The sequence below is a fragment of the Tarenaya hassleriana genome, unplaced genomic scaffold, assembly GCF_000463585.1.
Source record: "Tarenaya hassleriana unplaced genomic scaffold, ASM46358v1 Cleome15, whole genome shotgun sequence".
NCBI lineage: Eukaryota > Viridiplantae > Streptophyta > Magnoliopsida > Brassicales > Cleomaceae > Tarenaya > Tarenaya hassleriana.
In genome coordinates this window covers 810,993-822,296 of record NW_010964923.1, presented here as the reverse complement: position 1 = coordinate 822,296, position 11,304 = coordinate 810,993, and positions in this window count along the sequence as shown.

Genomic DNA, 11,304 nt, shown 5'->3' with positions numbered 1-11,304 from the left:
TTCGTATTTCCGTATGATCATATATATAAGATTGGTGGCTCAATTGGAAACAAAGAAAGTAAAACTTTTTTCTAATCCAAGTTTGAGTTTCAAATCACATGAACATATAAATTTTTTTTATTCTTTTAATTTAGAAGATGTAATTTAACTAAAATTACGATGAATTTACGGATTATAATATATATATATATATATATAGGGTTAACTTGAAAAGAAATTTATGATATTTGGATGCAATTTTTAATGAATTTCAATCTAACCATTTCTAAATAAATATGACACAAATGTTTTATTAATATTGAGAGTAAATGATATTCAGCTTTATTATGAATATTCATTTAAATTAATATCTAAAGGTTGGAACCACAGCATATCTAATTCGACGGCGCGGTGCAAAAAAAATACACGAATAGGTTTGGCTAATAAATACAGTGTTGAAAAACCATGCCAAATGTTCTCAATAATTCAAAGCATGGGTCTTTTTTTTTTTTAAAGAAAAGGATGGGCCCTATTTGAAACTATGGATGAAAAATGCGGCCTTTTCCTTTTAAAAAAAAAATTTGTTTTGCGATTGATTGAACTTCCACCCACCGTACGGTCCAAAAATTTTAATTATACCGATCCCAATTTAAATTCGAAAATCTTAGGATCCTAAAACACTAGATTAATATTACTTTTTTAATTCATTTTAACAATAATTTTATCAATAAATCAGATGATTTTTTCATAAATAATTTTATCTTAAATCGAATAAATTAAGCTCAGTAATAATTTTTTAAATAAATACAAAAAAATACTTGATTTTAGAGTTTACCAAATAAAATCTAGAGTTATAAATAAATCTAAATTTTATAACAATTATCATTTTAAAATCTATCACTGATACAACGTGCCAATATCATAACATATAGATGATAACGATTCAAATATGATCTAAATATTGACTTGTAGTAGAATATGAATATATCATGTTATAATTTAGATTTAAAAATGACAACGATTATAAAGCATAAATTTATTTTCGGCTGAACAATGATGTTGAGATTTTATTTGATAAAAAACAAAGTTTAGATTTTTTTTTTAAATTGAGAAATTTAGATATTTTTTTTTAAATTTTTTTATCTTACTACAATAGTGGCTTTGTTAATACGTATAAGCAGTTAGGCAAATTTTGAAAGAAAATTCGAATTTGAAATCGGAATCCGTTGATATTATATTTTTAATATTTCAATCCTATTCAAAATAATTCAGATACCATTTTTGGGAATGATTTGGGCAATGGCTATTTTCCCCAACCAATAAGAAACTATCTATACATTTAGAAAAATTGATATAAACGTCCATGAAAGTTCGATATCTTATCTGCCTTGAAACTGTATATATTTCTAATAAATTTTTTTTAAAGGCAGAGAAATTACATAAAAATGCTGAACATGCGATAAATGTGTAATCGGCACAAGAAAAATAAAAATGTGCAATAGTATCTCAATAGTGATGCACCAGCTATGATACAATAAATGTGTTATATATATGTATATATATATATATATATATATATATGGATACGAGCATTTTTTATATAGATTTATGTGTTTTTGTTTTAATCTTATTGTAGAAAACCCAACGTCCGAAGCTCAAAACATATATATCACAATTATTTTTTTCGATTCATTCATTATATAAAATAACCAGAATCCGAACACCACTATAACTATATGAATTTTTGACTTATAGATCTATGCATTTTTAAAATATCTTTTTTTAAATCAAAATTTGGATGGTTTAGCAGTAAGAAAATATATAAAACATACTTTTATCCTAAATTTAAATGCAAATATAGAAATAAATATTAACCTGAATTCTCCCGCGATAAAATTTCCGATTATAAAAAAAACCATAAGATTGGACTTCCCATCCGTACAAGCCGTCGTAAGGGTCTGTCCAAATATCAATCCAACAATAAAGCCCATTCAAGGCCTAAGTAAGCCTAAAATTATGGGTTTTATTCAATCCAACAATAAAGCCCATTTAAGGCCTATTTTAGACCCATCACTTTCCGTTCTAATTTGGTAATTTCTTTTAATAGAATCCGATAAATCGTTTTCGAATTAAATTCGTTAAATACGGAACTAAAATTCGAATTATCTTATATATATATATATATATTATATTTGGTATTTATTTGGTATTCATATAACGAGATCGTTTCGAATCGAACCGAACCGTTTAAAATTCGATTCTAATTTGGTATAATTTTTATAAAACCGAAAATACCGCGTGCATATACTAGTTTTTGGTGATATATGATAAAGTATATCATGAATTCGCTAGAACAGAACAAAAATTTGAAAATGGCCCACCATGTGCAAATCCATACAAGTTCGGGATCTCAAACGATGTACCCTTTCGTATTTCCGTATGATCAAAACCTTCCAAATGTCAGGGAAACATTCTCAAACAGTGAGGAGGCGTCAAAACAACTCTCTCTCTCTCTCTCTCTCTCTCTCTAGAAATCGCATCACGAAAACAGATCAAAAACAAGGAAAAAGTTCGGAACTTTAATTGGACCCAGAAAACTTCAGACAAAACCCAATCATACATGACCATCAAAGAACAGAAGAATGAGAGAAACACCATCAAATTTTCATGGTATTGGGAGAAAAAACTGACCTTGGTTCGCTGAGGGTCATGGGCTTGGTTCACCCCAGGGGGCGATATCAGACATGGTCAAGGGTCCTGTCTGATCCACCCAGGTTTAGTTACAGAAGAGGAACTTGAAAGAGAAGAGACAGACAAAGAACTTAGATCGCCGTCGCACGTGAGGATGATCGGTGGCAAGATTCCGGCGGCCCAACAATTCAAACAAGTTCCATCTCTCTTACAAAGATTTTCAATTTACATACATACATACATACATACATACATACATACATACATACATACATACATACATACATACATACATACATACATTGTATGACCTAATCACTACGTGTTGGACAAGTTGGAAATTGAGTAATAATTTTAGGACACACTGAATTTTAGTCTCTTCGTGGAGTCGAAACCTCTTGTCTTTGTCACTTTGAGAAACCAATATTATTAATTCAACCACCCCAAAAACGGCAAGCATTTCGTCTCCTCCAACTATGAACAGTAAGGCTTGTCTTGACCAACCGCTTTTCCGTATAGAATGATATGATGGTAGAATGATCTCCATTGAATTCATATAGCTCAATATAGTTTTTCACTATTTTCGGATATCAAGTGGTTCCCATAGAAAAGTTTTTGTTTAGTTTTGGGGATCGCATTTAAATAAACGTCGGTCCACCAACCATATATTATATTGTCAACCAATAGAAATTGGTACTTAGTTGTAAGCAGTCATCTCTATAATCTTTAATAGATACAATTTGTTTAAAAAAAATGTAATGACCAATTTTTTTTTTTAAAAAAAAAATTATATCTTACGAAAAAGTGTATCGTAACAGACTTTAAAACTTAAAGATGAAGATGAAAGTAAAGAGTTAGAATCACATTAGGGTTCTCACAGGAATACAATGTAAGTAATTAAATAGGATAAAGATGTAGCGGTAAAAAAAAAAAATTACTCTTGTTATTGTTTAACCAAAAACAGTTTATAAAGATGATATAACAAACAGAAAATTGGGGGTAATAGAGACACAAAAGTGGGGAACATTGAAATTTACCACAATTAATAACCAAAAGATCAAAAGGAAAATAAAAATAAAAAAGGCATAAGCACTATGAACACAAGTGGAGGATCTATCTTTTTATGTTATATATTCTTTTAATATCCTATCTTAAGTAAAACAAAATAATATTCATATAACATAGCCAATTAATGACCTCGTACGTATATTTACAATATACATATATTTACACATTTTTTTATAATATTAAAAGTAACCAAAAAAACAAATGTGGAACCACTAACTTAGTGCACTAGAAAAAAGCATGTGAAATGATTATTATGTGAATTATCGCATTTGGACGAATTGGGTCGTAATGAATTTAAATTTATAACGGGGAACGAAGAAGGCTCATTCAGTGTTTCATATACAACCTTTGCTACAATTGAGTAATGAGTAGTTTTTGTATTAAATGTCACATTCGCACAGTGTTCTCACTGCCACCACTATATAATGGATTTCTATAATCATTTGATTATAAGAAAGATGTACCAATTATTGGTTCCATTTTAATCTTCATTTTATATGGTTTGTTCTATTATATTGGATAAAATATGGTATTTAGGGTTTAATTTTGGCCCTTCACGTTATAAATACTTGGTCACAACTCACATGTAAAAAATGAAAGGAAAAAAAAAACACTTAATTGGCAATATAATTCGTGTTAAAATGAGGAAACAAATATAAATTTAAGAATATGAAAATTGATTGGAAATTAGTATGAAGATGATTGAGAGAAATTAAAGACACAAAATCAATTAACAAATATGTCAATTATCTTTTGATTTATTTGTTTTCATCATATTTTATTTCTTTGTAAATTTTTTTCTTTAATTATTTTATAATTGTTTTTTATAAATAGATGAGTTGTTTTTATTGTAAAATAATAAAAAGAAGAGATGTAGTAATAAAAATGTTCTTTGTTTTATTCTTCTTTTATCTCTTTTTAATTTCCGCATTTTATTTTTCAATATGGTATCAGAGTAGTGTTACGATTTGATCTATTTTTTTTAGTTTTTATTTTCTACTCTCTTTGTTTTTGAATTCTTAATATTCATATATCCAAATGGTTTGAAGTGAAACAAAATCCAGAATCAAATGAGGTGCTATGATAAAAGGAATCGAAACCAGAAAAAACTCCAAGATCAAGCGAAGTGCTATGACAAAAGGAGATAAAGGCAGAATTTCATGATCAAGTGAACTGATTTGAGGATGGATCAAAACTCTCAAGAACCAGATTGATATATATTGATCATTTTATTAACAATGAATTACTCATCGAGTTCTTAAATTATTTCAGGTATTCTCTTCAAGATTGACTTTTTACATTATCTATAAGTCAATTTTGAAGGGAAATGTTAAAATGAAGAAACAAATATAAATTTAAGAAGATTGAAATTGATTGGAAATGATTATGAGAATGATTGAGAGAAATTAAAAACACAAAATCAAGTAACAAATAATGATAATTGTGTCAATTATCTTTTGATTTATTTGTTTCCACCATATATATTATTTCTTTTTAATTTTTTTCTTTAATTATTTTGTAATTGTTTTTTATAAATAGATGAGTTGTTTTCATTGTAAAATAACAAGAAAAAAAGATGCAGTAATAAAAAAGTTCTTTGTTTTATTCTTCTTTTCTCTCTTTTTAATTCCCGCAATTTATTTTTCAATAATCTGTTCTTTCAAAGAATGATCAAATCCTAAATATGACGCATACATTTATTTATTAACTATCTACTGTGTTCATAATTACCTTCTATTAACCTATTAGATCAAAATATGATATCTAATTAAAAATTACCAATTATTTGATAAAAATCCCATTATATATATATATATATATATTATATATATATATACACACATGAAAACGATATAGTAAAATGGTGATCTATGTTACCATTTCTGAAAATCTTTAAGATTTTCTTCTTTTATTTAAATTAAAAAATATTAATCTAAACTTTGATTATCTAATGGCAAGAGAACGTGCAAAATATATTTTTATATTGGATTTAAATTTAAGGGTGGAGAGACATTCATTCGAATTTTTTCGACCTTCTACGAGATGTAATTGGGTATAAGTCTGGTGAATTTACGGATTATAAAAAAATTGAAAGTACTGATGTGTCATTATTATTTTTAACCAGCTATCTAAGGATGTTTTCACCTCGATTTCACGTAGGTGTATAAGTTTTTTTTATTTATGGTTTTGTAATTATAAACTTTGCGTTAATAATTTCTTATCGCGAATGCTTATAAGGAAATGAATGGAAGACCGATAAAACAATATAAAAAATGTTAATAGTGGATGTACGAGTCATTCGTACATTTCATTCGTGATCTTAATATGGTCCATTTGACTTTTTATAATTCACGTTATCGATAATAGTATTATAATAAATCATTTTTTTTAATAATTTTGGAGGAATGGCATATAATATATGATATAACTTATTATTAGCCAAATCAGACCAAACATCTTTAACACTTTTCAATTTTTCATTTCTTTAATCAATTAATGAATCTCGTCAATTTTGACATGTAACATGGTCCGCACACTAGACGTTTATTTATAATTTTAAAAAAAGATATAGGATTTTTGTTTTCATAATTTTTGAAGAACTAAGACAATAATTCGGGGTAAATGTTAATTAAGTTAAGGTCCTATAAATTCTTAATACATTTCTTTGAATATGTTTCATTAGATTGGATCGAAAATCCAAACATTATATTACAAAAGAAATATCTATATTGTTAAGACAAAAACATTATTTATAAAGGCGTTTAAATGGATAGTACGTCTTCAACACTATTTTGACTAACTTACTAGTTATAAGAATTAGGATTTGAGCTCTATCATTAGATTAAATCGCCAAATCACAAATTTAACACATAATTCATATTTTGATAATCATATATGTTTTACAATATTGATTAAAGTGACAGCTTTGTTTTTTTTTTATCAATTATATAGTTAACAATAAATAAAACTAACATTATATTGTTTTGATAATTTTACAAAATTCAAGTATTAGAACACGTAATCTTGAAGATTTGGTTATTAAAGTGAGAGTTTACAAATTTATACGTTAAAAAATGAGAAAAAATCGTTAAAAAATTGATTTTTTTATTTTTCCATATATAAAATTTGAAAACGTTAATATTTATTCAAGAGGTTAAGAAATAAATCAGAAAGCAGGTTAGTTTATATTCAATTTATATGTAAACAAGGGAGTTAAATTTGACAGCTGATTAGTACGGGTATATATATACATGGTTGACATACTTTTTATTCTCGACATTAAAAAAATAGTTGTGCGCTACATTATATATATCAAATACGGTTTACTATATGTGTTAAAGTCACGTACGGAATTCAAATGCTAATCTATACACTAATCACTATAATTAATTTAATTTAAATAAATTCTGCGGGATATATGATATATCCGTTTATTTGTATTTAATTTACGTTGGGATGGGCAGCGAATCGCGTCAGCCCTTTGTGGAAGTTTGGTTGTCTGCCAGAGTTAAAGGGGAAAAGAAAGTTTGCCTTGCTGAGATTTTCTTGGTTTAATTTATGTTTTATGCACATTTTTTTTTCTCTCAAATCATATTATAAAAAATAATATAATTTATTTTTTCTTAATTATTCGATAAGACTCATCTTAGAAGATACTATTATCTTCTTAGGCCGACGTTTCTGAGCAATTGTAAGATGGAAGAATCTTCGGTAACACTAATAAACAAATATACTATAATATATTTTTCGAGATATATATTATAATATTTTTATATAATAATAAGATTGATTGTTGAAACAAAATTTATGTTTTTTTAGTAAAACATATTCTTTTGTGTCTGATTGGTTGGGTATTTTATATGTTTACATAATCATTTTTTTTCATTTTGATCACATTTTTAAGAAAATAAAACTTATTAATTTATCATATCATATCATATCATACGCCAGTGTAGTGGGAGATGCAATAATAATTAAATATAATTAACAGGAAAGGCAATTTTGGGTGTATGAGAATAGTTACAATTATATATATATATATATATATATATATATATATGTCTGCTGCTTTTCACAACAGTTGGATTATATATAGTATATGCTTTCTTTGACTCTTTTAGACGCACAAGAGTCATTTTACTCTTCTTGTTCATGTAGTGTACACGTATACGTGTATATTTACAAGTGTACGTACTTCATACGTGATTGTATATATACGTGTATGCGTGTATATGTACCTGTGTGCAATGGTGGATGTAGATTTATAATACGGGTTATATGGCCCAAATAAAAAATATATATATTTAAAAGAATGTATTTTGTTTTCTATTTTGGTTACGTTTAAATTTTATTTAGTTTTTTAAAATTACAAAAAAGATATATTTTCTTCAAGTTGCAACTATTTTATCAAATCCTCAATAAGATGTATGATGAACTTTTCATCAAAAGTAATTTGTTTTTTTTATGTGTTCATATAAAAAAAACATCAACTTGATTAATCAATATAATATATATGGAGATCAAATATATGTTTTATTATGTGAATTAAAGTATGATATTACTATAACCATTTCATGCAAAAAAAATATCCCTACAAAACCACTAAGACAATAAACTTATTCAGAAAAATGAAAAGGGGCAAATAGTTCTAGTGGACAAAAAAGAGATAATTCAATGCAAGTAAATTTAAAGAAATCATAAGGCGGGCTGTCTCCTACGTCATTGAATCACATTATAGACTCCTAACAAAAAAAATGAATAACTAATTATTAAATACATTTTTCGTTTAAAAATGATTTTTTTTTTCTTTCAATTTTTCCATCGGCTAAATCCCACTGAAGGCATAGTGTCTCCCAAAGTTGTCCCCTTATGGGACTGAAGAGAACAACTAGACCACAGTACCACCTATATGTACACACTTTCATTATCCTATATATATGTATATATAATATTGTAGGTACATGTGCATATATATGTGCACTATAAATGATAAGAATCGAGATTCCAAAAGCACACTGGATTCAGATCGTGAACATGGGCATATAAATATTTAAAAAACCGGAATCATTATATTACAATGGAATTACTGAAAGAGTCATTCACATTAGTTTTTCCAATTTTTTTTAGGAAATATAATTAGATCGAATATTCGGTAAATTTTGGAATTATAAAAAATAATAATAATTATTATTATTATTATTTATTCGAAAGGGTAAACGATAAATATCCGGAGAACTACACAAATTTAAATAAATTTTAATAATTATTCTAAAAATATCCATCGGTTTTACATTCTTCTGCAAAAACATACACATCCAAAAATGAGATCCTATTGGTTGAATCCTCGAGTGTATGGGGGAATCGAGACACGTGTTCCCACGAACAGAAAAGAAGGGTTCCAAGTCTGTGCCACGTCATCATCCGAGCTGGACCATTAGCACAAAAGGAGCCTAACAAATCTTATTAATGGCCAATAATTAAACATTGTATTTATTTCATTAATTACTATTTTCTGTCAGTGTTTGTGGTTATTATGCTCAATTACTTTGTGAGTGGCGATGTGCTATTAGTCTGACATTTACACGCACGCAGACACACTAAATGATTAGATAAACTACGAAATATTTAAATCATATCTGATAGATATTTTACAAAAAATATAAAATAGTGGAATTATGTATTCATCATTCTTTTGGATTATATCTTTTAATTTTTTTTCCCTTTTGGATGAGGAATATTTTGGTTCGACGAATATTGCATTAGCATCTAACGTAATTTTGAAATCAATTATACGAGCATTTTTTTTTTCTTTTTTTCATCGAATTTACCAAAACAAAAAATAATGTGACACAAGGCCGTAATTCACATCAGGAGAGTTTCAATATCGGACGTATCTATTTAAATTTAAAGGTAGTATATATATATATATATATATTTGGGTAACTGAGTATCCTAGACCGAAGCTTAGACTAATCCCGGGAACGGAAAGAAGCCATGTGAATACCTCCTTAGTCCTCCCTATCTTGGGGTTCGAACTCGGGGCGGGACAGACACTTTGCGCCCCGTTTCACCGGTTGAACTATCTAGGTTGAATAATTTAAAGATAATATTATGAGTACAGAAATTTAATTCAAGGAGTATATAATAATCAACTCCAAATTGTAATAAAATTTTGATTTAAATTGAATAAAAACCATCCATTTTTAGAATTGGGTTTGTTTTTCCATTTTTTTTATTTGAGGGAATGATGGATTTAGCATATCTTTGGGGAATTCCATCACGACCCCGCGATTGATTTGATGGTGTGTTGTTAGAAAACTAATATTTCAAAAGAATATTGCACACTTTCAGTATACACAAAATATTATAAGCATGACCTTTTAATAATATGAATACACCATTTTGTAATAATAATAATAATAGTAATAGTAATAAAACATGATTTTCAATTCATCATCTTCGATTTCCTTGAAGGACTAATCAACGTTGACCAACATTGACAAATTGCGTAAGATGACAAAATATCAAAATTGTAATATTTAGGTATCTTTCGGGGCTCACAGGATTGTATATTTTTTTTTTCTGTAAAAGACGAAATTTGAAGTTATAATTGTTTAAAATTTAACAAAATGAGAATTTTCAACATATATATACATATATGTATGTGTGTATGTGTTACCTTTATTGGTTAATGATGGAAAATTTATAGATATTGGATAAGCTGTGGCTTGTGGAAGATGAGCTAGCAATTCACACCATTTGGATGCAATAATGAAAGGATAAAATATGCTGATGTAACTATAGTGTTATGTATATATAATTTCGTTTAAGTTCTCCCTCATTATAACAATATTATAACCAAAGAAACGAAAAATATTTATCGAAATGTTCACTTTTTTTTTCATAAAATTAATATGATCTAATAAATACATATCTTGTTCATGGTAATTAATTATAAAAAATTTCAATAATTCAAATTTAAAATCCATTTGCTCATACCATACAGGCATTCATCACATATGTGTGTAAGCAATGAACCATGTCCATATATAGAGGCTCTTTGACAATATAAATGGTTGGTCAATTTGTATAAGGTAAATGCAATTTTGGTGGTGTTGAATTGTTATAATGATTATGAATAGAACAAATATTCTATCTTTAGGAATTGAGCTTTGGAGCAAAGCAATTTGATAAAAACAATTCCATCTAAGGAATATTCTCTTCAATAGATTCCTTTGTTCAAAGCATGATCCCTTTTGTAGGCCATTTGTTGGGAGAGAATAAGAGAGGAGAAAAAAAAAAAAAGAAAAGAAAGGTAATTAAATGAAATTGTATACTTCGTAATTTGCTTTGCAAAAGGCTAAAGAGGTTATACGCATGATTTGAAACTTAAGCAAATTATAATTACCTTTAACAAAAAAAACTTAAGCAAATTATTGGCATCATTAGAACGCATGGAGCTAATGATAGCTTGGAGAGGGAGCATGGACGAAAGCTTGGAACCTACGAAACTTGGAGCTCAACCGGATCGCATGGAGCTAGGAGCTCAACCGGAGAATGACGTCC